General features: G+C 35.4%; 1 long non-coding RNA gene across 1 annotated transcript; it reads right to left on the bottom strand.

Moving 5' to 3' along the window:
* Positions 1-508: 508 nt before the first annotated feature.
* On the bottom strand, positions 509-6510 carry LOC135301312 (uncharacterized). The gene is made up of 3 exons (XR_010363062.1): positions 6380-6510; positions 908-979; positions 509-706 (listed from the first exon to the last, which is right to left on the bottom strand). It is a non-coding gene; the product is annotated as an uncharacterized LOC135301312 (long non-coding RNA).
* Positions 6511-27203: the final 20693 nt, after the last annotated feature.

The raw sequence follows: 27203 nt of genomic DNA, 5'->3' as shown, positions 1-27203 counted from the left end.
TGACTTTGGGCTCCACTGCTTATGGTGGTCACAGCTATTCTCATGACCAACCATCAGTGCCTAAAATATTGAAAAAGAAATCTATTTGGCCATGTAATTTGGTGGACATATTGGGTGTTTGCTAGGCTTACATGAGATTTAAATGTGACTTCCTGGAAGTCTCATCTTTTTAGCATCCCTTTCTGAATTCAATGAGTACTTTACTCATAGACACACTTAAATCTCCTGGGAATCAATAGTCTAAATCATAAAGCAAACTCAACCAGTGAATAACTTTGTATATTGAAGAAGAAAAGTATGGGATAGGATAGGATCTTTTTACAAAAAATAATTATTTCAACAGTGATAGAAAGCAAATATATTCCTAAAACTGTTGCTCAAAGAGAAGTTAAACAAAAACATTTTCTGAATAAATTATTCACTGAAAAATATTCACTCAAATCCCTCTACATAGAGGTTCTGAATTTTTCCAGGATCTATGAAAAATAGCATTTAAGTCATGCCTGAATGCAACTGTAAAACCTCCAGCAACATACAGCTGAAGTGGGAAGAAGTATAAATACTCACGAGCAGCTGCCATATCAAAAACGAATCACGATTCTCATTGAAGCAAGTTGAGGTCTTAAAAAGAATCTTAATCAGCACTCTTCAGAGAGATCATCTCACTGGAGACAATGAACAATGAGTCCTCTACTGTTTAGAATCCCTGAACAGATAATTTTAAACAGAATTATTTGAAGATTAAATTAAACATTAAGATTTTTTTCTTTTAAGAAATTCTGTTACTTTGTTTTCTAAGTCAATAATGTTATGTGATGACTAGGTACTGACTCTAAGCTACTGGAAAAAAACACCCCAGCCAGCATTATTAAACAAAATTTTCCCTAGAAATTAATAAGTAACTGACCGTGTAACTGATGCAGATCCTTCTGTGCAAGTTTCCGTAATATGCTCAATATCATCAGCTGCCCAAAGGGAACTACAAAAAAAAAAGCAGCAACCCATGTCCTTGGTCAAGCTATTGAACATAAAAGTATTAATAAGGAGTAATTATGTTTTTTTTTTAACATTGGAAAATACACATTTCCTATTAGATTACAGCTGAATAGCTAATGTTGTGCATCCCTACATTCCCTTCCTTGGAGCCAGAGCTACCAAAGTGTGTAACCTTTCTTTAAAATCTTAATTTCTTCAAGTGAAATTGTTTCTTAAATTTAAAAGTATTTTTAAAAATCCTTAGCAATAGAAAACCAAAAAAACCCACCCAAAAATAGAACAAAAACAAAAACCTCAAACAATAAAGCAAAAAAAACCCAAAAAACCCACAAAACAAAACAAGAAACCACCCCCCAAAAATCTGTAAAACTCATTCTATAAACAAATTTAAAACAGTATTGGAAGAGAGAAAACAAGTCAGAAAAAACCAGTGTTTATCTGCTGATGTTTTTTATTCCATCTGGAAAAATAAGTGTATTTTTTCTGGAACTGAAATAAGATATTAACACAGGCATGTATGCAGTGACCATATGGAAGAATAATAGGCAAGAATAGAATTTAGAGAATTATGTAAATTTCTCTGAGATATTTTAAGGATGGATGACCATTTCAAGATAAAAAAATCTCAACCTAGACAAAAACACATCTGCTCTAAAACATTCTATCTTGAGAATGCATTTCCTGTTCACAATTTTAGAAGGTCTGAGCTAAATTAACTTTGAATTCAAATGACCTATGAAAATCTTGAAAAGGTCCTTCCAGCATGCATTTTGAATGTTTTTATTTTGCTTGCATTAGTTTCAGTTCTAACTGGAAGTTATATAGAATATGAGGGTGCTTTGGGAAATATTATCTCTATTATTTCCTGACATAATCATAAGCACACATGTTTTAATTTACTCAGAAGAGCACATTCATCAGTATTGGTGACAGACCCACAGTCCTTGACCAGCCCATTTTTTCAAGTATGGCTGTTGGAATTTTTTCATGTTTATCTGCTTTCATACAACAGTGAGTACCATAAAAATAATATTTTTGAGTGACTTGAACATTGCCACGGTAGCGACCTTTACAGTATTTTCTGTAACTAGATCTGCAGCTCAATATTTTGTGATCAAGAGTATGAAACATCACAAAGGATATGTTCAGGCCACAGCATGAAGAGCTGTTGTGTTCCTCTCTATATGCCTGAATAAAACACCTGGTATTTTATTGGTATAAACTGGGTCTGGTATTGGACAAGGACTAATCTTAGCTGTACTAAAGGTCTTTGAGCCAGGAAGGCTCAAAGGTGAGCCAGGAACCTTCAGAATTAAAAGAGAAAAATACCTCAAAATAAAGAGCCATTTCTGCATATTAAAATGCAAACATGTGCTTTCTCCTTTGTGAAATTGTGTAGAAGCAATTCTATTATTATATATAATTATGATGGGTTGACCTGGGTTGCAGAACTGGTGCCCACTAAGACATTCTATCAGTCCCCTCCTCATCAGGACAAGAAACAGACAAAATAAGATGAAAAAAGTTCATATCTCAAAACAAAGGTAGTTTAATAAAGCAATGCCAAAGGTTCCATGTGGAAGTGAAGGAAAACAAAGGTTTTATTCTCTACTTAGCAGCAGCAGGTGATGTACAGCCACTTACCAGGAAGCAGGCTTTCAGTACATGCAGTGGTTGCTCTGGATGACAAGTGTTATGCCCCAACCCAGCCCCTTGTTTTCCCCCCATTGTCTGTGAAACACATTTTCTCATTGTTTTTATAGTGGAAAAGGGATCATATAGTGTGGAATATTCCTTTGGTCGTTTTGGGTCAATTATCCTGTGTTGCCTCCCAAGACCTTGCCTGTCTCCAGTCTACTGGAGAGGGGGAGTCACTGGAGAGGCAGTGCTGCTGCTGTGCCAGCACTGCTCAGCCAAAGCACTGGCTGCAATTAGCAGCACCTTGCTAGCCACCAATGCAAAGCACAGCACTGTCAGGGCTGCCATGGGGAAAAGTAACTCCATTCACAGCTAGAATGTGGCTTATTCAACATGCTATTTCAGTATCTAGGCCTTCTTTGTAATGTTGTAATGTTTTATTTCTAACTGGACAAGAGGAGAAATACTAGAAGTAATCTCACCTTACTAACAAAAAAGTTTGAGGAATTTTGCAGCTATTCGCATTACATGAAACGCTACCTTATTTTTGGTGACCTGTTTTTAAATTTGCTGATTATCAAGCTGATTATTTCTTCTGACTTTAGCCCTGGCTGTTTGGTGAAGTCAGCAATATGTATGTGTTGTTAAATGTTCTAAGTCAAGGAAGACCCAGTATAAAAAAATCTATTTACTTTAGCACATGTACAAAACATCCCCTTCCAAAAATAAAACCTTATAGAATTATGTTGAAATATTTTATTTAGATAACATAAATATTTAATTTCCTTCTTGACCTTTCTGTAGTTTTAAAAACTTAATATATGCAAACAAATACATTTGATAATAAATAGAGACATTTATTAGATGGATGAGTGACAGGACTTCAAAGTGCTCTTAATATCATGGCATTATTCTCTTAAATAAAATTCCAACAAAGAGAAAACCTTTAAAACATTCACAATATGGTATTTTTCAGTCAGCTCTTCTAAAAAATCCTATTTCACCATGATCTTCACCATGATGAAAAAAAGGTGTCACATAGTAAAGAGTTCATTATTTTTATTTTATTTTTCATAACTGTTATTCTACCATGGGAAGCCAAGTATTTATGCTGGAAGAAGATAGGTGTGGCATTACCATATAGAAAGATATTATCTCTCCCAAATATTTCTGTTAAGTAGCAAGATGTAAAATATGCTTTCTTTTCCTGCAATTAGTCATTTCCAGATGTTTTTATTTACTAGGAGTCATATTCAGAACTCTTAGTTTTGAAATCCAGGCAGTGTCCCTGCCCTTAGTCCCAGTAGGGTATAAATCTTTAAGTAAAAATATAAATAATACATAATAATATCAGAAACTATTTTCTCCCCCCCCCCAGTCAAATATCAGAATGCTTCTTTGTTCTATTAAGTTGTTCAAGTTATTTTATCATAACATTAAAAAGGCAGTCCCAGAAGTAATTTTTAACTTCCTGATATTAAGTGCATGCTCAAGTACGGATTTCTTTGGCAGTTGCAAGTGAGCACTGCAACTAAAAATGTCTTTCCACACACTTATTGATAAATAGTGCAGCCTCTGGAGCCCTACGAAAGTATTTACTGTATTTTTTAGGGTCTTAACAAGGGTATATCCTTGGGAACTGAGAGGGCTGAATCTTTATACAGAGAAGGGGGAAATGGACTTTTACTTTCATGGTACTTTATTGACTGGGGAAATGTGAAAAAGGTGTATGTGGTGGCATTACTAAAATCATGTATACCAAACAAGACATTTAAGACAAGTCCTTTTGCTCTTTAAATGCATAAAGATAAAACTAGGGTGGAAAGCAGGCCTAAACCTGCAAAGGGATAATATTCCTCTTTGATGTGGATTGTGTTGGTGGGCTTTGTTATAGCCTGCAAAAGAACATAAGCCAGGGAGAGCAGAGTGACTGGTGATTTTGTCTTTTCTACCAGCAAAGATACCCAACCCGAAATGCAGCAGCTTGTGATAAGCTACTGCCTGCTCAGTCTCTGAGTCTCTCAGTGGCACCACTGTAGCTGTCAGATTTATTTAAATTTCTCCATACCAGCCCTTCTTTTAGCTTCAGTAGCACTATTGTTTACAAAACACTATATATGAGGCAGATGTGGTTTCAGGTTTTTAAATGACAACAAGCTTAATCCCATTATGCACTGAGGACATATAAAAGGGGTTGCTGAGGGCTATTTTATCCCCTGCCTGTCATGACAGCAGAAGAGCAATTCAGCACCTGCAGAAGCAAAGTCACATATAGCTCAATGACTCAATGACTGTCAGTTTGACTGAGAAAATAGCAGATGATACATTTATTTAGCATTCAGTTCTACTAAGCAAGATCTCAGTGTATGGCTACTGATGTTCACCCATTCATCTGCATAAGTACATGCTTGAGCAATGAAACTTATTAGCTTCAGTAGTAATACACAAACTCAGTTCATAGCCAGACCTGATGCTCTAATACTACTCCCCTCCAGCTGAAATAAGTGGGACTTCACCATAAACTAACTGGCACTTGTCAACAAGAGGAGATCAATTTGCCTGCTACTATGATGTTTAATTAAAACACTGTGTGCTGAAGACTTGTCACACAGGTTGTAAAACAATTGAAGGAGTTGCTGGCATTAACTCCATTTTACTGGAAAATCTTGCTTCAGTTGAAACACATTAAAATGTTTTTCATGAAAAAAGCCCCTATCAAATCTAAATCTGGAAATCCTATTAACTTCTGTATCATTATGTTCTCTAAATTTAAATACAACTATTAATATAACTCTTTGCTGTCTGCAAAACACATTATAGCTTTCCTAATACAGTTAATTAATTTCATTTCTTAGAACTGATATATCTGATCTGAATGTGATCTTATTCCCCTGACAAGTTTTTAGCGCAGGTTTTCAGATTCCTAATAATTTTTTTTTCCTTTATGAAGAGCAATATAGCACTTGTGATTTCCCATATGATAGTACCAGATCTACTCCAAACATATAGGTTCCTAAATTTGCCCTAGATGTGGGAATAGAACACATTCTAATTGTTTGAAGTGGTAGTCTGAACTAGATAAACCTTTGGTGATTTCTGTTAACCTAAGGGGAAGGCCAAAGTTCAAAAGAAGCATCAAAGCAGTCTAAAAATGCCATCCACAAACCTCCATAACAAAATCTTTCATCATAAGAAGTAACATATTTTATTAGAGTCTCAATCCCATACTGAAATTACCAGGTCATCACAACAGTTTCGTCTGCCTATTACATTAATATGTATTGAATTCTCCAAAAGACATCACTTTATTTGGCTGATTATTTTTAAAGCTACGTAGAATATAGAAAGAAATGAAAATAAATGTGCTACAGACTTGTTATGCTGACAATTAACAGGTTCCTGTCCCACAGACCCATACCATTTAATATGATACAGCTCAGAATAATAGAAGAAAAAATTTGTCATTGCAAAACCTTGAGGATTTTTAAGCAGTCTTGAGAACCCAGAGAGATCCCACCCTACTGGAAGCTGGCAAATGTGCTGATTTTCAAGAAGGGCAAGGAGGACCACAGGAATTACAGGCCTGTTAGTCTCACTTCAGACCCTGGTAAAGATGATTGGAGATTGTTCTGGGAAGTATTGAACAACAACTGAGAGACAATGCAGTCATTGGTCACAGCCAGCAGGGCTTTGTGAGAGGAAAGTCCTGGTTATCAATCAATCATTTTATGAAAAGGGAACCCACCTACTTTATCAGGGGAAGCCTTGGATTTCAGTAAAGATTTTGATACTGTCTCTCACAGCAGCCTTCTGGACAGAAGTCCAGCACACATCTGGATAAACACTTGTGATGCGTGAGCAACTGGGTCATGGGTCAGGTACAAAGGGCAGTAGTGAATGGGGTAACATCAGACTGGTGATGTGTCACTAATGGCATTCCATGGGGCTCTTCAACATCTTCATAGGTGACTTGGGTGCAGGACTGGAAGGGATACAAAGCAGGTTCACAGAAAATACAAAACTGGGAGGAGCTGTTGACTGCCTTGAGGGCATGGAAGCCCTGCACAGAGATCCAAAAATATTGCTTGGACTGCTCAGCCTGGAGAAGAGGAGACTAAGAGGGCACCTCATTGTGGTCTTCAACACCCTTGCTAGGGGAAGAGGAGAGCCAGACACATCTCTGCTCTGTGGTGACCAGTGACAGGACAAGAGCCTGAAGTTGTGTCAACAGAGGTCCAAGTGGAATATTAGAAAAAGGTTCTTTACCCAGAGGGTGCCTGGGCACTGGAACAGGCTCCCTGGGGAAGTGGTCACAGCACCAAAGCTGATTTCAAGAAATGTTTGGACAATGCTTTCAGGCACATGGTGTCATTCTTGGGTAATCCTGTGCAGGGATCCTTGTGGGTCCCTTCCAATTCAGCATATTCTGTGATTCTGTTTTCCTTTTACCTGAAACATGCCTCCTCTGCTTTTACCTGAATTCTGTAAATGCTTGAAGAGAATGCAATATATCCCAAACAGCATCTCAGACACCTAAATGTAGTTCTCAGTGTGGGTAGCAGATAAAATCATAAATATTGTGAAACTGTCTTTCAGTCAATTTTCAAACTGTTACCAATACAACTTCTATGTTATGCTCCTTCATTGTTACTGCAAAATAAAATATTAATAATGAATGCAAACAAAGTCTGCTTGAACAATCTTCAATAAAAGAATAAATGTCCTTTCATAAGTTTTATTGGAAAAAATGATGTACAACTAGACATTGAGCTCCATAGTTATTTTTCAAATGTCTCATCTTCCAAATAATGTAACTCATCCACCTAATTCTATTAGGGAATTCATTTTATTGCTGCTGTATGAGCCATGAAACAGCATTTCCAATGATTCTTCATAGGTACTTTGGCATTGACAATTTTTTTCTTCCTTTCTATTCAAGATAACAGATTGAAGTAAATACTTGGTTTGGCAGCAGACAATAGGTATCTCAGCAGTAAATAAATAAAATCCATAAGCAAGTGAGCATCTTGATAGAAAGGATTTTGATGGACCTCTTTTATAATAAATATACAGTTTTTTTCATTATAAGTTTCCAATTTACTAAGTTAGACCACCTTTTATGACCATCTTATGTAGTGGAAAATCTGAAGGGAAAATTTAATTTTTTAAGTAAAATCAATGATACTTTATAATGCAATATAATTAATTAGATTAAATACAACTGAAAATATGTTTATTAATTATGAAATATTTGCAGAAATGTTTTAATGGGAAACAATACTAAGTAAAATGTTATCCTGTCTAATTTTGTACTTGATTACTATTGTTGAGTTTTTATTGAAAGAAATGTTTCTTGATGGCAAGTGGTAGAGCCCTTGGCAATGCCTAAAACCAGAATAAGACATACTAGGACAAGGGATGCCAGAGAAAGCTAGACCATTTGGACTTAATTCTACAAAATATTTTAAAAATAATATATATTTTTGTGTTTAATTTGCTGACATTATTTTACTCAGTTACATTTGTGATTTCAGTAACCTGTTCTTGGGCCATTTTCCAAATTGGCACAAGTGAAAAATATATAAAATAGGATAGATATATGTACTCTCTCAGTAAATTGGTTCATGTTAACTAGTCACCTTACTAGAGATAACATTACACAGTTACTGAATAATCAGTATTTCTTTTTTGGTGGTATACGTATTCTTTTACCTCTATTTGCTACCATTTGATGAAATGAATACCTTATGCTAAAATTTAGATTTACTCATAATTATTACTCATAATTACAGGAGAAAAAGCATACAGGCTATAAGCTGCATATGTAAGTGTTATAGTGCTTCAGAAAGGCTTAGAAATCTAAGTCTTAATTTAAGAGTTTAATAAAGAAGAATTTATTATTATTATTAATTATTTATTATTATTATTTAATTTTTAATTTTAATTTATTAATATTATTTTAAGACCTATAAATCCTGTTCCTGGGGCAGTCGGGTGATTCATATGTGAAGGGATGGCTAATTATAATCTAAATATTTAGACTATGGCAGCATGTCTAAGAGCCCCAGAAGTGGTAGATATCTCTTTACTACCCCCAAAAATTAGAGGAAAAGCAGCCACATAAACTGAATAATTGTAACTTGAAGGTGGTTTTGAAAGATTTGCCATTTGTGCACCATGGTGACTTCTGCACAGTTGTGGTGTCCCCTGAGGATGTTCCTGGAGCTGCCACCTTTGTCACCTGCCAAGTCTGGTTCCGTTTTATTAGCTTGACACATTGCATGATGATGGTCTCGAGCCTTGGGTGTCTGAATTCCATCTTTCAACATATTGCTTCAGGCCTGCTGTTTCTAACTTCCCATCAGGTGCTGTCATTTTCCTGTAGTCAGCTGTGGAGAAGTACCCTTTGTGCTTACTTAGCACACTACAGTTCCTGCTTACACTAAATGTGTCTCCACCAGCTGCAAGAACAATCACCTGCCCTCCTGGAAGAGTTTTGTATAAAGGTGGAATGTATGAATAAAAGACCGCTCTGGCATGATGCCAAGAGATAACATTAGGCACTTCTACCCAACAAATTTTATCAATTAGTTTATATGTGTGAGTTCTTACCAAAATATCTGGTTCACATCTTGACTAATTTTCTGTCACTAAACATGGATATTACATTACCGTACTGTGCAGTGCAGCTGACTTAATTCCCTTATGAGAAAATGAATGACTTCAAGTTAAAATGTTGAGTGCATAAGCACTGAAAAATCAAAAAAAAAATATTGCCTCATTATGTGTTCTGAAATAATTTCTTTTTGATGTGCTCATGGAATTTTAGTAATTTGTAATTTACTGGTATATGCAGACAAGAAGTGTTTGTAAATATTGTAAATTCTGAGTAATGTGATTTTACTCCTATGAGATCTTCCATTTTTATAGAGTAATAACTTTGTTTTACAGTTATGCATTAGTTTTGAAAATCTATTAGCTGCTATCTCCCTTTGTATAAGTTTTCAAAAGTTGTAATTTCAGCTTTGAATGGAGAGATGATATCATGGCTAATATTTTTGCACTTGTCCAATTACTATTTATGTCTTGAACTTTAGTCATACTGAGTGAACAGATGTATATAAAAGTACAAATGGATTAAAGAAGTGTGCAGAGATCTGCCTGTAGTAGCTATAAAATCCAATGTCCAGATGCATCCTCCAGGTGAGATTTACCAAGAGATAAATTTCAGTTCCTGTCCTGCTCTGTAAGGGAAATATTTGGTGAGGTGATCCCTTCTTAGGTCACAACACAGCTTAGATGGGTTCTCTTTATTCCTTGTCCTGTTCAGTCAAGAAAATATGGATAATTTTTCACATATCTACTACCAGCTACAGTGGGAAGCTGCCCAGCAAATTGCTGGGGGTTTTGTCTGACCTCCTTCTTCATTTTTGCTTATTGGTTCTTCAATGTTCCCTCTAACAGGGTATAAAAGCCCAGGAAAGTTAAAAAATATATTTTTAAATACATGTTTAAATAACTTGCTTAATCTTGGACATTTTAAAGGATTAGTGAGATTGTGCATAAATAGCAACAACTAATCTGAAAGATCCTTCAATAATGGGAGTGACCCCAGGCCAAGAAGAAGGAGAAATACAGTGCTTGCTCTCCTGTGGACTTCTGAAGTATGTCAATTGTGCCTACAATCACAGTTCTCTGACCTGTATGTCCTCTGAATTTTCCATGAGACTTCTGTGGCCATAAAATATAGTTATAAGCCATTTAGAATACTGAAGTTTGAAATTCTTGAAATGATGGGAGGATTGTGTTGCTGTCCATGGGAACACTGTTATAGTCATGATATCACACCAGTCCTCAGCTGCGGCATTATGGGGAGTGAAAGTTCTCAAAGGTCCTTGTGAATAATCCTAGAGCATGAATAATGACTAAGTGGCTCAACTTTCTCTACTTACACCATGCACAGCCTGATGTCCCAAAGCATGCTGTGCCACAGGTTGCATCTGGGCTTTGTCTCAAAGGGAAGCATGCAATTAATTGCCAAAGGATTTGAATTTGAAGGATGGGTTTCCAGGGACCAATCAAGGTTTGAGAGCAAAACAATAGGCTAAATTATTTGGCAAAATGCACTATCGATTATGTGATTCACATTGAAAAATTCATTGCTAATCATTTCTGAAAAGTCTAACTCTGTATTTTTCATTTGAAGAAGGTTATTTTTAGCAGCTATCCAGAAATTTTGTTGAAATCACAATTGGACTGCTGATCCAGCTTTGCGGATTTAGCTTAAGGTGTTTATTGTCGTATTGAATGCAAAACCCATAATTCCTGACTACCAACATTTTGTTTCCAGGTACACATTTTCCTTCTGCACTGAAATGAATAAAGAAACCTTGCTTATCTGCCTTTTATTCATGCTTTATATCTATATATGTATGTATTATGAAGAATACCAGTGGAGCAATGAGAATTACTGCACAATGCTTTTTGTCTGTAGGTTGCTGAGTCCTCAATAAACAATGATAGGCAGCAAGACTGATTTAAATCAACATGCTCTCTACTGGGTTTTTTTTGGGTACTGGAAATGAAATACACAGAATCAGTTTGACTGTTTCTTCTATCCCTTGATGTCCTTCTAACCACAAGTCTTTTTTATTAAAGAAAACCAAACCAAACCAAACAGAAAACCCCAACAAAAACAAAAGAAACAACAACAAGAAAATAAATAAACAAAAGAAAACTTCCCCCACAAACCAAACAGAACAACAGCAGCACTAGAAATAATATGTCTTCTAGTTCTGAAGGGCATTTCTCAAACAAATGAGGGAAGAATACACTTCACATACATTAGAAAAGAGAATATCTACCCTCTAATTGAAACATTAACTTTTCATTTAGGGATAAGCAAGGTAATTCCTAAATCAGACATCTGCCATTTTTAGCAGGCAGGGTTCAGATACTTTTTCCTTCAAAGTTTGTTTGTTTTGTATCTGAATATCTACAATTTAATGTCAAAGAGTAAATGGAAGAATATGAATGGAGTAAATTCATATTTATAGTATGAATTTCAATTTTCTAACCCTAAAATAGAGGGTACTGAAATAAGTAACATAATTTTATACACATTTATAACATTTGAACAAGTATTTATAATTCTTATAGATTTACTGTAATAACAGAGACCTAGATAAAGCTGATGCAGCTCCAAAACAGTTAACACTGCATTAGAAAAATAGTCAAGTATGCCACAAGTACTTAAGATTCTATTAATAATTTCACATTTTAAGGATAAAAATTATTTCAGAGCTATAGTATAGTACAGAATATATAAAGATTGTTATTCTTTAATGATTCATATTTTCTGTAATATATTGAACAAATTTTTGAAAATGCAGCTTTTTATTATTCATTGAAGGTGTAAGAAACACTTCCCCTAACAGAACAGAGTTCTTCACTGGCAGGATTGCATAGAATGCCACAGTTTTACATTTCTCACAATTGCTCAGGACTTCAGAATGTCTGGCTCACTTTCTCATGCTACAGAACATTCTTAAGCCTAATCAGGAGTGGAGAACAAAACCATCCTTTCCAATCCTCAGTCAAAGCCATTCACCAATCGTTTTCATTTTTTGGCTTGGAAATTAGTCCCTAGTACTCTTAAATAAACTGCTAGTTGTTGGTTTTGTGTTTGGTTTTGTTTTTTAATTTTTCTTACATAGAACCATCAAAGGTAACAGAATTCAGAGGATCACAGATTATCACCTTATTAACAGAATCACCACACTGGAGGTATTCTTACATGGGTCAGCTTCATGTACCCACACATTAACTTCCTAAAGCATTTAAGGAAGTACATTGATGGCTGAAAAGACTGGGAATCTGGTTTTCCTCTTTTATACATCCTTTTGTGCTGGTCCCCTCTTTCTTGATTCCCACACTCAGAGCAGAGAAAAAACTAAATGCAATCATACATAGCAGAGCTTGCATCAGGTAGTTGGGTTCACTTCTTGTGTAAGACAGGAACCATTTGTGAAGCCGGGGTCTTCTTAAAAACCTTCCACTCTCAAGAGTTTTTACTTTTTTAAAGCTACAATGGCCTGTAATTATGCAGCAAGCAGTTGCATAAGAAAACAAAACAAAACAAAACAAGACCACCATGAAAACAAGGAAACAAGAACCTTTTCATCTTTTGTTCTATTTATGGACAAGGTTGATGCACATGGTGGTAGGGAATTTACACAGATACACTGGTCTTTAAAAAAAAAAGCTCATATGCTTGTCTGGAAGGTCTAGAACACCTCCTTAAGAAAAGAAAAAAACCCACCTTGAAATGGTAGACTACATCCTCAAATCCCTTTCCTCACCCCCAAATATTTAGGGTAAAAACAGAAGCCACTTTCTTATCTCAAATATTTGTTTAGAGAGCAGTGGAACCACCAACCCATGTTCCAGGCGATGGAGGGAATGAGTGAGGCTCCATCTTGGTATGTGGACAAAGAGGGAGGTAGATCTTTGTGTTTGATCCTAATGAGAGTTCATTTGCTTTCTTTTATCTCCTACTGATTACTGTACCTTTGTTTCCTATTCTGAGTTGTGGCAATAAAAAAACCAAAATGGTAGGGGTTAATTCTTACCTTATCTTATGTTTTGTGTGGTTTGCAAGCTAAAATCAAGGCTCTCCATGCTCTTGAAACACCTTCAGTGAGGCAAGTGGGATATCCTGACAGCTTGAACTCTTTCCAGTTTATGACTTCAGAGAATCTCTAGGGTAATATTTTTCTTCTCAGCCATATTCCCCAAAAGCTAGTGAAATAGGAACTTTTGAGGGATCAGAATTTTGCAATCATACTTGCAAAAGTAAAAAAAATCCTGGAAGAGAATAGGGTAGTAAAGAACAAACCTGCATCCTGGGGTTCCCAGGCAAGGTTGTGAGCCTTGTGTTGACTTTTGCCCTTTCTATTGTCACTGAAATGCATGACCACAGGGCTAAAATCACTCTTATTACTGACTTTTTGCCACTGTCATTAAAACTACTGATAAGACTTGACAGAAAATTTCAACAGACTGAGGGCAAAGCTGACATCTATTAAAAAAGACTTGGCAAACTTTTTTGGAAAAAGACCAGAACCTCTGCTCTTGTCAACCTTCTTTTCCTTCTCTTCCAGGGGAAAAAAAACCCAAACAAAAAATACCCTATGCCTGCCTCCACCAAAAACCCAAACCCACAACCAAATCCATAAAATTGTTCACCAACATACATACAAAATATGTAATATTTCTGCAGTTTCTCATATCTGTAATCCCATTCCATAATTATGTGATCTAGTGTTACATGTATGAAAAGATTTCTTATTTGATATGGTCCTGAAAACCTAATATACCTCCTCAGAACTCAAGAATTAAATTCATAAGGCAGATCAGGAAAAAGAATTAGATGCATTTAAGAATCTTCATGGTATTAAAGAATTATGGGAAAGCCTCCTTCAGAATTATGTTAATATTACAAAGTGGAGTGCTACCTGTTTGGTTAAGTCTGCCTTGTAAAATTAGTCTTCTCCTAAAATCAGTATAGCTTAAGATCCATTTTGCCCATAATCATATGAGTAGGATTTTTGCCATGTGTAGGAACAAAAACAAAGTTGAATGTTAGGATGATCTAGATCCCTCAACAATGCCCATCTGCAAGATTTTGATATGCGAATATAGCTTCCTTCAGAGAAAATAGGTCCTTAATTTTTAATATATATTTAAATCCCATAAATCAAATATTACCTTCATGCAGTATTTATGGGTAAAAACATTCAAGTGATGAATACACCATAACCTGAAGGTACAAAGTCAAGACCAGATTTCTGGAAGACCTGTTTTTAGTCAAAGAAAACTTACAGGACCTATTAAAGGAAAAATTTCATTGCTCTCCAGTTCTGTGATACAAAGTGCCAGGCTAGGGGGTCTAACTGTTGTTTCCAGGTTAACGTGTTAGTGTTATTGTGATTTGTGACTAATTTAGACATGTGCTTAAGTGGTTTTCTGTAGCAGGTAGTAAGTTTTAAAATTATTTATCTTGCAAGTAAAAAATTTCAGAGAGAAGGGAACGCTATTTTGTGAATCAAAAAAATAAAATCCTTACCAACAACACCTTTGGTTTTCATTGTAAGTAGTAAATCTTTGTAGGTAGTAAACATCACTTTTAGAATTTATTCTAAAGACTGTTAATTATGGATTCAGTAGTGAGATGCAAATATTTTTACTCAGATTGCATAAAAACAAGTCTACAAACCTAGAAATTCTGCAGAACAGATAATTATACAACTGGAAATATGTCAGCAACTATACAGTGAATAAAAGAAAGGACCTGAAAGTGAAAATATCTTTCTTTTATTTAAATTTTATGGGTTTAAAATAAAAGTAATTAATCATTTTCTCTTGAGAAGAGGAGCTGAGCTTCCTCCCCTGTAATTTATACCAAATTGTCCTCTGACATTTCATTTTGCTGTTTTAAATTGTTTCAACTTTGAATAAAACATTTTTTATGCTTTGTGTATTGTAAATTAATTGCTTCTGTCAGATTAATAGCTCATCTTGGGAATACAGGAAATTATGGTACACTTTACAGTGGATTTTCAGTGCTCCCATGAAAACTGAAGGAAACATGCAAAAGAAAAATCCAAAACAATACAAGCCTGCTCCTCCCTGAACAAATGAAATAATAAGCAGAGCTTATTTCATCTCAGAAAGTGCCTGCAAGCATTGTCATATTAGATATTGGAGAGTAGAGTACAGTCACCCTTCAAGGAAAGGCATTTTAAAATTCATTCCAGTCATTGCTTGTAATTGAGTTTAACAGCCGAAAATCCTTCAATTGACCTCCTGTCTATCTTTGTTTCTTATTCTAATACAGTTACTTAGAGAGCAAAATGTCAACACAAACAATGCAGAATGACAACAGTAACTATATATATATATATATATACATAAAACTGTATTTGTTGTATATGTACAAAATTTGTATATTGTATTGTTTTCATATACATATATAAGTACAATAAAGTTAATATTGTTAAATATAAATTTAAAATTATATTTATATATATTTAAATATATCAACCATACCCCTACACAAAGAATATTAAAACTGTCAAAGCCATTTGGTTTTGAAATGTTAAAACTGATGCAGGCAAATAATTGTAATTGCTTAAATTGTTTGTGTTTTTTCCATACACAAAGAAAATTTCAGAACTACATGGTACAAAAAGTTCACATATGGAAACTAATTAAAATCCTGCCAAAACAAGCCTGTCATTTGGACTTAAGTGAGTGTGCAAGAAAATGGAACAACTTTGCTATAAAATTTGGCACAATAAGTTGCTTTTACTTGAAAATACCTTGAAAAAATTTAGAAGCTGAAATATGGTCTTGAAAACACTATTTTAAAGCTGGTATTCTTCTTACTCCTTACTATTCTTTCAACACCTTGAAGTTTCTAGCTATAAAATACTACAGCCTTATTAGAATAGTATCCTAACAGCGGAGCTTCATCTGGTTTTGACAAAAACTTGTATTACCTTGTTCTACAGAAGAAAGATATGCAAGGAAGTAGAATATGGACAGCATGAACCAGATGAAAATGCCAGCAGCAATTCTGGATTTGCTGCCCTTTAAGGGAGAGCCTCCCAGAGGGTCGGTCCCACTGCCCCATCAAACCTTTGGGAAAAGTACCAGGAATCATCGAATTGCCTAAATGGTTGGCACCTCTACCTTTCTAAGGTTTTCTTAATTTATTTTGGTACATTCCTTAATAGTATTTGATTTGCACATAGCAAATTTAATTTCAACTTTGTCCCTGTCTTATCAGTATTTCTTCTTGAGATATGACCTGTGTATTTGACTAAGTTAATAGCTAAACTATACGCTTCTGAGAGAGGCACTTACAACTAACTGCACCACCTTTCAAATACAAAAGGTGAAGGAAAAGTAGATTTTAATAATTTTTTACAATATATATTCTCAAACAATTACATTTCTGCTTATCCTTTTGCCTCATTTCTTTTCCAAGTAGAAGAACAGCTTAACTCTTACTCATAAGGAAAGACCAAATAAAGACTGACATCTCTCTACTGATGTTTTCATCATCTCTGATTACCTCACCTCTGTCCTACTGGACAAAAAAAAAAGGATTATCACCTAGATTTTCTCTCGTTCTACTCCAGTATTTCATCCAGCTTCACTTCTCATACAACAACTCCCTCTTTAAATATATCTCCATCATAGAAGACTGAAGCTTTTCTTTCACCAGTATTTTTTCTCGGGGCCCTGACCAGACTCACCTGGAGCCTCCACCCATAGCAGTCATCCCCAGGAACTCTATTTAATCTCAGCCTGGGACACACCAGAAATGTTGGAGGCTTCAGCTCAGTTATAACCTGGTTATAGGCCTACTGATCCTCACCTACAGACTGCTTTCCTATCTCTGTTTTGTCACAACTTATCTGTTAGTAAATTTCTGCATCTCATCCTAACCTTGTCCTGACTTGATCTCAGTGGCATTGAATTAGTAGAGTATTTTTTTTCAATTATTATGACACATTATTTACAGACTGAAAATTATACCTTCCATTTGCAATCATAATTCTTAGTGCCCAAATCTTCCGAATATGCTCTATCTCCAGATTCCAAAACTGTACTAGTATTATAATTGTTTTATATGAGTAGTCCTGGAAGACTCTAATTTCTGCAGTTCAAGACAAACCTACTTCAGGCCTCAGCATGGCTTCCTATTTACATCAACAATGCTCCTTTCACTTCATCTTTTATTGTTTAAATAGTGATGGTCCCCAACACTTCACAGAGAAACAAAGTTTGGAGCTGCTTTTCTAAGAAGTGCTTATGAGATATATCTCTGGATAATTCAGAAAATCTGTTATAATGAATATTTTGAATGGTAGCAGCTGCAGTATTATAATTTTGATTTTCATTACATTTCAAAGATACCTTCTAGAACTGAGCCAAAAAGAGGCAGAAAAGATGCAGAGAAAAACATACTCAAAATAAAAAAATGAAACAATAAAATGTGTAAGAAAATAGTGCTCAAATGCCTAGAAACTGATTTTTTGCTTAATGCTATGACTTTTTTTTACTAGCTTCCACTATTTTTTTTAATTAGAACATTAAATGCAATATTCCATTCCTAAATAATTTTCCATTTACAGTCATACTGCATTATCAACTATACGTTTCAATTAAAAAAACAACACTTTTTATGGTGTATTCTTAAGCAATTTGAAAGTGGTTTTGTCACAATTTGATAAAATAATGGACATGTCAGGGTGGAATAAAAAAATCTTTAGGTATGTTTATTTTACTTGCATGATGGAGAAGTAGGAGACAAACCTGTGAGAAGGAAAGTAAAGGAAAGGAAAACCAGTCTCTCCTGTGATTATGTAGGAGAGAATGGTGTAGCAGTGCTAACTTCAGTTCAGTAAAGGTCCAATTTATTCTTAGGTAGTTTTTGCAGGTTTCTGGTTTTTTCATGTCAATGATGAGCACAGAATGGAAAATTTTGGTTACTAATCTTTTTGAATTGTGGATTCTATGTGGGTAACTTCTGCATCATGATTTGTTTGCTGACTGAATAGCAGAGTTTGGATTTTGGCTTTAGCTCCTGTAGAATAGTTACACATACACTGTTTAAGTACTTTGGACACAGTTTAGGATAGAAGAAAATATATTTTTTAAAATGGTGTAGTGACTTATGATTGGTGACTGGAAATCAAATCAGTAAGTGCATGTTTAGATTATTTCATATGTGAAGTCTGAATGGTGGATTCGTGTTTGCAAACTGGTTTCTCTCCTCTCATTTATTTACTATTAAAAAGATGGAAATATTCCATTTTTATTCCTTGGTTGCAGGACTTCTGGACTCCCCGTTAATATTTTAAGCACTCTTTGTGCTTATACTACAAAGTTTACACAACAGTGTGAAGGATACAGTCATTAACCACTGCCAATGAATTTTTAATGTAACATTTCAAAACTTCCTTCTTGTAGTTAATATATAAAGCCTGACTATGCCTAGGAACTCTGGTCTAGAACAAATATGATTAGTTAATCTGTACAGCCTACACTGAGTTTGAATATAGGCCACTGAGAAAACTGTGCATCCTGCTACCTTGTAAGATTTCTTGGATCCAACTTTGCTCAGCAGTCGCACTGAAGCAGGACCAAAATAAATCATTGAAGAGTCTCTTAGCCAACAGATATCATTAGACTTGGAGTTACAAGCTTAGACAGATGTCCTGAGACTGCAGTATGCATCCATCTGTAGTCAGTGAGAATGAGAAAGAAAAATTTCGCTTGTACCTCCACAGTGAATACAGATTGAATCCAAAAAGCCAGGGCACTTCTGTCCACCTCTCTTGAGGAGCTCCGACATTTCTTTTATGCAGGGGATCTAGACTGTGTTTGCATATTTACGAGTGATATACGGATACTAATCCAGGAAGACTGTTTAGAAATCTACATCTCATAGACAGCAGTCATTCTGTACCACCCTCATATTCAGAAAGTGTGAAGAGGAAGGAGAGAAAGAAGATTTTATTCATTCTTTACTTTGTGGCTACAGAATATCAGCTGAAAGGTTTCAACAGCTGTCAGAGTTTTTCCTCCCTGAAAAATCTTATAAGAAATAAAAGCTCAAGTAACATTGGATTTCCAGTTCTATCAGTAATGGGAGCACTGGAAGACCTACCAAGTCAGTATTTTTATTGCATTTTTATTTGGTTGCAGAACAAAGAAATTCAGAGTATAGATACGTATATGAGATTACATGTAGATTTTGTCCTTCAAATTACAATTTCAATGCCTTTGAATTTCACACAATCAGCATTCCTGATTTTAGAGCCTTTCATTATAACCTTCTTGTGACAGTTTCCTGACACCTCTTGCTGTCATCCACATTCAATCAAGATTCAGAGAGTGTGCTTGTAATTTATATTTTAATTTGATTCTTTTGAAAAGTAACTCTTATTTTCTCTCTCAGAAAGGATCGGCACATTAGGCAAAACACAAACAAACAAACAATAATTGAAACAACTAGTGAACTTTAATTTCTATCACTTTTATTTTGTTCTATTTGATTTTTTGCCCTCATTTACAGAGTCAGACAACATATCCATAAAATTTCACTCTCTACTCCTCATCAAAGTTATTGCTCCATTCATATGTTAAAAAAGCTTCAGAAAGCTTTCATATCTTTATAGCACACTGGATAAATTAACTAACACATTACAGTGAATATATTTATCATGAACTCGTCTTGTTGTTATGAGTGTATCTGTCCAATAATTATGTTCTCCTCTCACTGGATTGATTACAAAATCACAGAATCACATGGTTGGAAGAGACATTCAAGATCATCAAGTCCAACTCATGCGCTAACACCTCAACTAAGCCATGTCACTGAGTGCCACATCCAGTCTTTGTTTAAATGCATCCAGGAATGGTGACTCCACCACCTACCCAAACAGACCATTCCAGTACTTTATCATTCTTTCCATAAAAAACCTTTTTCCTAATATCCAACCTATATTTTCCTTGATGCAGCTTGAGACTGTGTCCTCTGGTTCTGTCAGGTGCTGCCTGGAGAAAGAGACCAATCCCCAGCTGACTACAGCCACCCTTCAGGGAGTTGTAGAAGGATAAGGTCACCCCTGAGTCTCCTTTTCTCCAGGCTGGATACCCCCAGCTCCCTCAGTCATTCCTCACAGGGTTTGTGTTCCAAGCCCCTCTCCAGCCTCGTTGCCTCCTCTGGACGCGCTCCAGCGTCTCAGCGTCCTTCCCAAACTGAGGGGCCAGAGCTGGACACAGCACTCAAGGTGCTGCCTCACCAGTGCTGAGGACAGGGGCAGAATGACCTCCCTGGTCCTGCTGGCCACACTGTTCCTGATACAGGCCAGGAAGCCCTTGGCCTTGACCACCACAGTATGCTTCTGGCTCATGTTCAGCCAGCTGTTGACCAGAAACCCCAGGTCCCTTTCTGCCTGGCCACTTCCAGCCACACTGTCCCCAGACTTTTGTGAATGGACGTCACACTGGCCAGCTTCCAGTCATCTGGAACCTCACCAGTGACTGTTGGTAAATGATGGAGAGTTAAAAGTAATTTAACTTTGATTTCCATAGCATTCATGACAGTAAAGAGCATTTCTTTAATGTCTGTGGAAAATAAATATGAAAAATCTTGGAACTTGTCTAAATGACTAATTTACAATACCAAGGAATGTTCCTAAGAGATTTTGGATTGCTCACCATAAAGTTTTACATATTAAGAACTGTGGTTGATCCTGGACATAACTTGATGCTATAGTGGGCAAGGAGACTGAGCTGGAAAATAGTCATTATATTGCATCTTGTGACCAGATTTTTCAGCTTTCATTGCACAGCAACAATTTTTAATAAACTTGAAAATAAGGTAGCTGTTCCTACAAATGTCTCTGGTAAATCATGCTGAATATTTAGAGCAAAGTTGCATAGATTTTTGAACCAATATGGTTGTAAAGGAATGATATGACACCCATTTAAAATATTGAACACTGAATTTCTTTACAGATGTATTTTTTCAGGGCTGTTTGCCCTTCTAGTAAGCTTTTTTTCAAATAAAATTAAATAAATTTTGTTAGGTTTTTGGAACTACTTTCTGAAATGTCCTAGGCAGGTTATGTTCTATTTTGATGGTGTTAAACCAGAATTTTCTTCTATGACTTCATGTGAGAGAACAGTGTGTTGATTTAAACAGAAATAGACCTTATTTCTCATGTTTATTTTATTGCTGCTTAATTGAAGGGTGGAACGTATGACACAGAAACCATTAAATAAAATTTCTGATACAGCCTTTTAGAATTGACACTCCAAATTTACAAAAGAACTGCCTTTAAGAAGGATGGACCTGCATAAGGAATGAATGGTTTCAGTGGTTTTTAGACTGACTCATCAGTATGAGTCTTACTGTTGCTGCAAATCATTCTGTTCTGGAGAATTTAGGTCAATGGTTAGTCATTGCCCCATAAGGGCAGTAGTAGCATACTTTTATGTCTCATGTAGTTTACCAGACTGCAATTCATCTCTTACTTCAAATTGCCTTGCTTCCCCTATTTATAACATTAACAATTCCCAAGCAGACCAGACAGGACTGTAGAAATTAAATGTAGCTCTGAAAACACTCAAGTGTTTAGTTTTTAATTTCATTTGTTTTCTCCCTGTATCTGAGAGAGTAGACATTTGAATATATCTTGGCACTGCAATAAAAGAGGAACAATTTCTGAAGAGAAGTTTTAAGCAGAGCTGATGATCAGCCGAGGCAGCTGACAGTTCTTGGAATGGGGAGTAGATACAGTACTGAGTATCTGCTGAGATGAATAGCAAACAAAAAAAAGCTTCACACATGTTAGAGTCAAGAAGGAAAGAGAAACATACTTTAAAAATTACAGTAGGAGAAAAAAGACGTACCGATTTACTGATTAATTCATGACAGTCTAATTTCCTAAAAAAATAATTCCCGATTCTTATGTTTCTACTCAGGATTACAGTGGTGTCTATATACCATCCTGTAGGAAGATATTTCTAAACTCTGCTGTACTGAACTTGAAAGGTCATGACCTTTCAGTGACAATGTTGGCAGACCTGACTCATTGCAATTTTACACACATAGTTATATATTCACATATATTTAGTAATTTATACAAGAATTCCCATACACTGCTATATCAGATTTCACATGCCAATCCTATCAGGAGAAAATTCATATTCTAGCTCACTTTTTAACCTGATACAGGACTTGAAAATAGATTAGGTATGAAGATATACTCAGAAACCTCAGCAAGCAGTCATGTTGTCTGCCTAAACAATGCCTAAACATTGAAAATAAACTGTTTTTTCCTGGATATTCTTTCTTTAAACTGATTTTCCTTTTATTGTGTTTTAAATGTTTACACACATATCAACACCCCACATGCACCTTTATGCATATCTAATGGGTTATTTGGTTTCCAAGGACTTTGGTTTGAAGAAACCCTTGGATGACAGTTTGTGGTATTTTCATGACATTCCTTTTGAAATGTCTGTCAGGTTTGGTTTGACAACATCACGTATTTTGTCCTGTGCACTTCAGGGCAAAATTTAAAAACAACCTGAAAAACTTTGTCATCAAAGTCTAAGAATAAGGTAAGTAGTATGTAGCAGTGTGGAAGTAGGAAATAAGACCTCCTTGTCAGTTCCTGTTCAGAATCTTTACAAGTATAACACTATCTTAGTTTTAACCCAGACTTTAGTCTTGAAGCCTCAATACATTTTTTAACTGTCTGATGCTACTGAATTGACTTAATGGCAGTTTTGTAATTTGTTCACCATTGTGAATTTTCTCTCAACATGATGAGTCATTAGCAGTCACATGCAGTATTTACTAAAATTATCTTATTCTTATTTTAAGAAAGAACCAGAATGTGTGTTACAGAACAATCAGATTTCTTGACTCTTTCATTACTGAGAAAAGTTGTGCCTCAGATATTGTATCACAGGGGCTTGAATTTGTACTTACCACTTTTCTATCATAGGATCCCACCTGCCATTTTTGTGAAAACAGAGAGGAAAAACTAAAAAATTTAAAATAATATTCTCTCCTGTAAAGAAAAATAAGAGCAAAAGATAAAAAAAAAAAAAAAAAAAAAAGAGGAAAAATTGCTAAGCAAAATCCTGTAGTATAAGTTGTGGTGTGGTAGATTAAGGAGCTGATGAGTGAAAGTTGGCTAGGTTTTCTTCAATTTAACCAAAATATACATAGTATGTTCTGATACAAATGCTTTGAGCTATTCTTGCAGTCTGACATATCCCAGCTTCCCCTGTACAACTCTTTGTCAGTGTAGCTCTTTTTTTTGCCTTGTGGTTTGCTGGTATTTGGGAGAAAAATTGGGAATTTGCTCTATAATATGAAGATATTGTTCTTCCAGTCCTAAGTAGCCAATGATATGATCTATTTTTTTCTCTCTTATCTGAGGGCACTCAACTTCAGCTCTGGAATGTGTTAAGACATTAAATTGTACTCTAGATCTGCAGAGAATAATAAGCAACTGGTGAAATATCCCCATTTTAGTTCTGACACATAATTAAGTGTTGATTCCATCAAGGAAAGAGAATCTAAATGGATGCATTTGTGCACCTTACATGTATTCTCAAGGAACTCTTTTTACATTACTGAGGAAAAGCAAGGCTTTATTAATGTTGTTAAGTCAAAATTTGAAAAATAACCTATACTTTGCTTTTTCCTCTTCTGACGCATGGAACCCTAGAACTGATAAATTCCAGTTGGGGAATATATTAGCATATGTAGTGCTTGCCAAAATTGTTTCTGGGACTTCATAATAAACCAGTCTTTTAAAATAAGTTTTTCATGTTCCATATTGAATGGTCTTATGAAAAGAAGGGAAGATACACAGGAAAGTGGTACAATAATTTAAAAATGTTGGGTTTCTTTTAAACATGAACATTTTTATCATCAGTCTGCCTCATCATGTATAAAATTAACCAGTAAGATTAACTAAGATAAAAGACATAGTACACAAAATTTTCAAGAGGAATTTCTTCCTCTCAATGCTACTAAGTATTCAGTTTTTTAAGTATAGTAATAAAGCTGAAACAAAATATGTAGCAATGGAAAAGTCAATGTGTTAATTTGAGACAAATTTTGTGCTTGATTTTAAAATGCAGAAGGAATTATGATATAGAGATTTAGTTGAAACTAATAACATTGCTCTCTTCCCAGAGATTTCATAACCTCTTCAAAGTTTAATAGACAGAATTTTAATAATAAACAGATGAAAGAGCTTCAGACAAGTTCATCTTCTTTTCAAATTTCTAGATAACAAAAAATCATTGACATGTTGAAATTTTCCCATGTTTGGTGGCTGAAATATTGGTATCTTTTATACAGTGAGATCAGAAGTTCATCTGTAAGTTATGAGGTTGCTGTAACAATATATCTAGCAAACAGTATATTTTGGAGTTTTCCACATAACTATTCTGAACTATTGCCACAAGTTATAAAATTCTAGTCAATCCATATTTAGGAGTTTGTATATTTGAAATTTGTTTTGAAATTTTACAAAAATCTCCTATAATAATCTCCCCTAAAAGTTTGTACGTACAGTTTTTTAGAACTATAGACTGCAATTAATACTAGAAGATCTTATATTTAAAAAAATTGTAACTTTGTAGATTATATTCATTTTGCAGTATTCCCAAGTTTATGTTTGTTCAATACCATTTTCAGCACACATAGGCAGAATAAGATGTAACAGCCATGCATTATTTAAAAGTCATACCTTGACAAGTGATGACAATTGAGCATGACAATTTTGGAGATTCTTATTTGTTAAGATTTCACCATAATAACTTCTCAGACTTCTTCCAAAATTCCTGTTGAATAATGGTTTGAAGCCACTCAGCAACAGTACTTTATTCTTTTAAACTGGAAAATTCCTCCCCAAACCATCTGGGCTGGCAGGTGTTCATCACCAGATCTAGGTTGCTATGAGACAAGATTTGCTTATACTAATTAGTCACGTAGCATGAAACTCCAATTTTGCTCATTTGAAACAACTTATGTCTGCAAGGGCATATTACCAGTACCTGTAAAGCTCAAGGTGTAAGACCCAAGTTAATAATGTCAGAAAAAGAGAAGACAGGGACTACTCATACATGCAAAACCTTCCAGGTTTGCCCCTAGCTCTCTGACCCATGGAGAGTAGCTTATTATGAATGATGGGTTAGTGCTCCCCTCCATGACACACATGAAGTCACAAGGCCAGTTCAGTCATTCTGTTTAACTAGCAGAAATTAGGAGTGGATCTCTGAGTTGGAGCCATTGCTGTGCTGAATTTTTCTCCTGAGAACCTTCCTAATGCTATCAGGTCTGAGAGAGGAGAAGACAGGAAATATTATGCAATTCAAGTTATGATTTTTTTTTTTATTTGTATTATAATAAAGCCCAGAAGATTAAGGTAAGGTTAATATAGAATTCAGTAGCCAACATTATAAACAGCCAATAGACTTGCTACAGAATTTTCCATACAAGAGCTGAAATAACCAAAGGATAAAGCTGAGAGAACCCAAAATCAGCATAATTTGAGATAAATTCAGGCAATATACTCTCCAGCCCTGGCGGAATTCTAAGTAAAAGACAATTCCAATTTTGAATTAAAAACTTCCCCAAACACTTGCTCACAAATACTCCATATAACAATCTAGCCACTTAGTGACTGTAAATCACATCAAAATTCAAAGATTGGAGGAGGTATGCAAGCACTGATTATCTTTTCACCTAGCTGAAGACCCTGAAAAGGGATTGAGTTCATTCTAAAGAATATTTGTCGAGGATTTCAGTCATGCTAGTTCCATTCAAGTCTGTGATCACCAGAGAAGGCAGCGTAATGAATAATGTAATGCAATGGTTTCAAAAACACCTTCTTATGCCTGTGTCCAGGGGTGCATACACCTATTTTTCTTTAATACACTAAGTGTAAAGGTTTCTAAGAGACTAGAATATAGGCCTATATATAGAGACTCTCTAACAGACTATATCTTCAGGCCACAGGATATAACACAGTCTTAGCTTATCAAATTTTTTTGCCCCATAAATCTTACAGGGTTTGTAGAAGTGCCTTTGACAGGGAAAAGGCAGATTGTCACAGTCTTACCCATAACTGGACAATACTGTAAGTGAGGAACTGAGTCCCCATTGAGTCCATTGAGTTCCCATTACACTTACCTAATACCAGTTTCTCTGGGTATTTTCAAATACTCAAAACAAAGTTATTTTTCTCTTTAATGCTTATATGCCTATACTGACACCCAGCTAAGATGTTTCTAATGAGCAGCCTTTATTCAACCACCAAGGAATCAGAGATCACCTTAGACATGTTCTTTGTGTACCTTTTTTCATTGTCTTGTGGTAGCTGCTCCATGATAAACCTGCAGGAGCACTGAATCCCTCTTTGAGGATCCTGCTGGATGCTAGAGGACTGAGCCTCATGTTGCTGAAATTAAGTCAGATTCTATAGCAACATCTGTATCTCCTGAGTTCATATATTCCAGGTATGTAGCTAGTTCAAATAGCATAACAAAATATTTGTTTTGAAGCTAAAGTTTTTGGTTTTTTTTTTTCATTCAAGTCCTGTTGATTTTTGGTGTACTCAACACAACTTGTTTGGACCAGCTCCAAGAGGGTGACTCCAGGGAGTTGTACCTTCCCCAGTGATTAATACTTGATTATATCTGTTCAAGAAAAAGCATCCATCTGGTTTAATTAGTATATAGGGCCTCAGATTATATTTTCCTTTCTCTTGATGGCACACAGCCACGGTGACAATAAAGCAATTTCAAAAAATTACTGCATTTAGTGTGAGCACAAAAATCTATTAGACTTTTAATTCATAATACTAGCAAGCAACAGACAGCTTTTCACAGGACCAGGGATTTTTAGTTGTAGTTGATGCAGTTTTTATGTTTTTTTTCCCTGATTTGACTGC

This window comes from Passer domesticus, chromosome 5 (genome assembly GCF_036417665.1).
Source record: "Passer domesticus isolate bPasDom1 chromosome 5, bPasDom1.hap1, whole genome shotgun sequence".
Taxonomy (NCBI): Eukaryota; Metazoa; Chordata; class Aves; order Passeriformes; family Passeridae; genus Passer; species Passer domesticus.
Note: the sequence above shows the minus strand (reverse complement) of the source record. Positions and strands in the feature narration are given on the sequence as shown.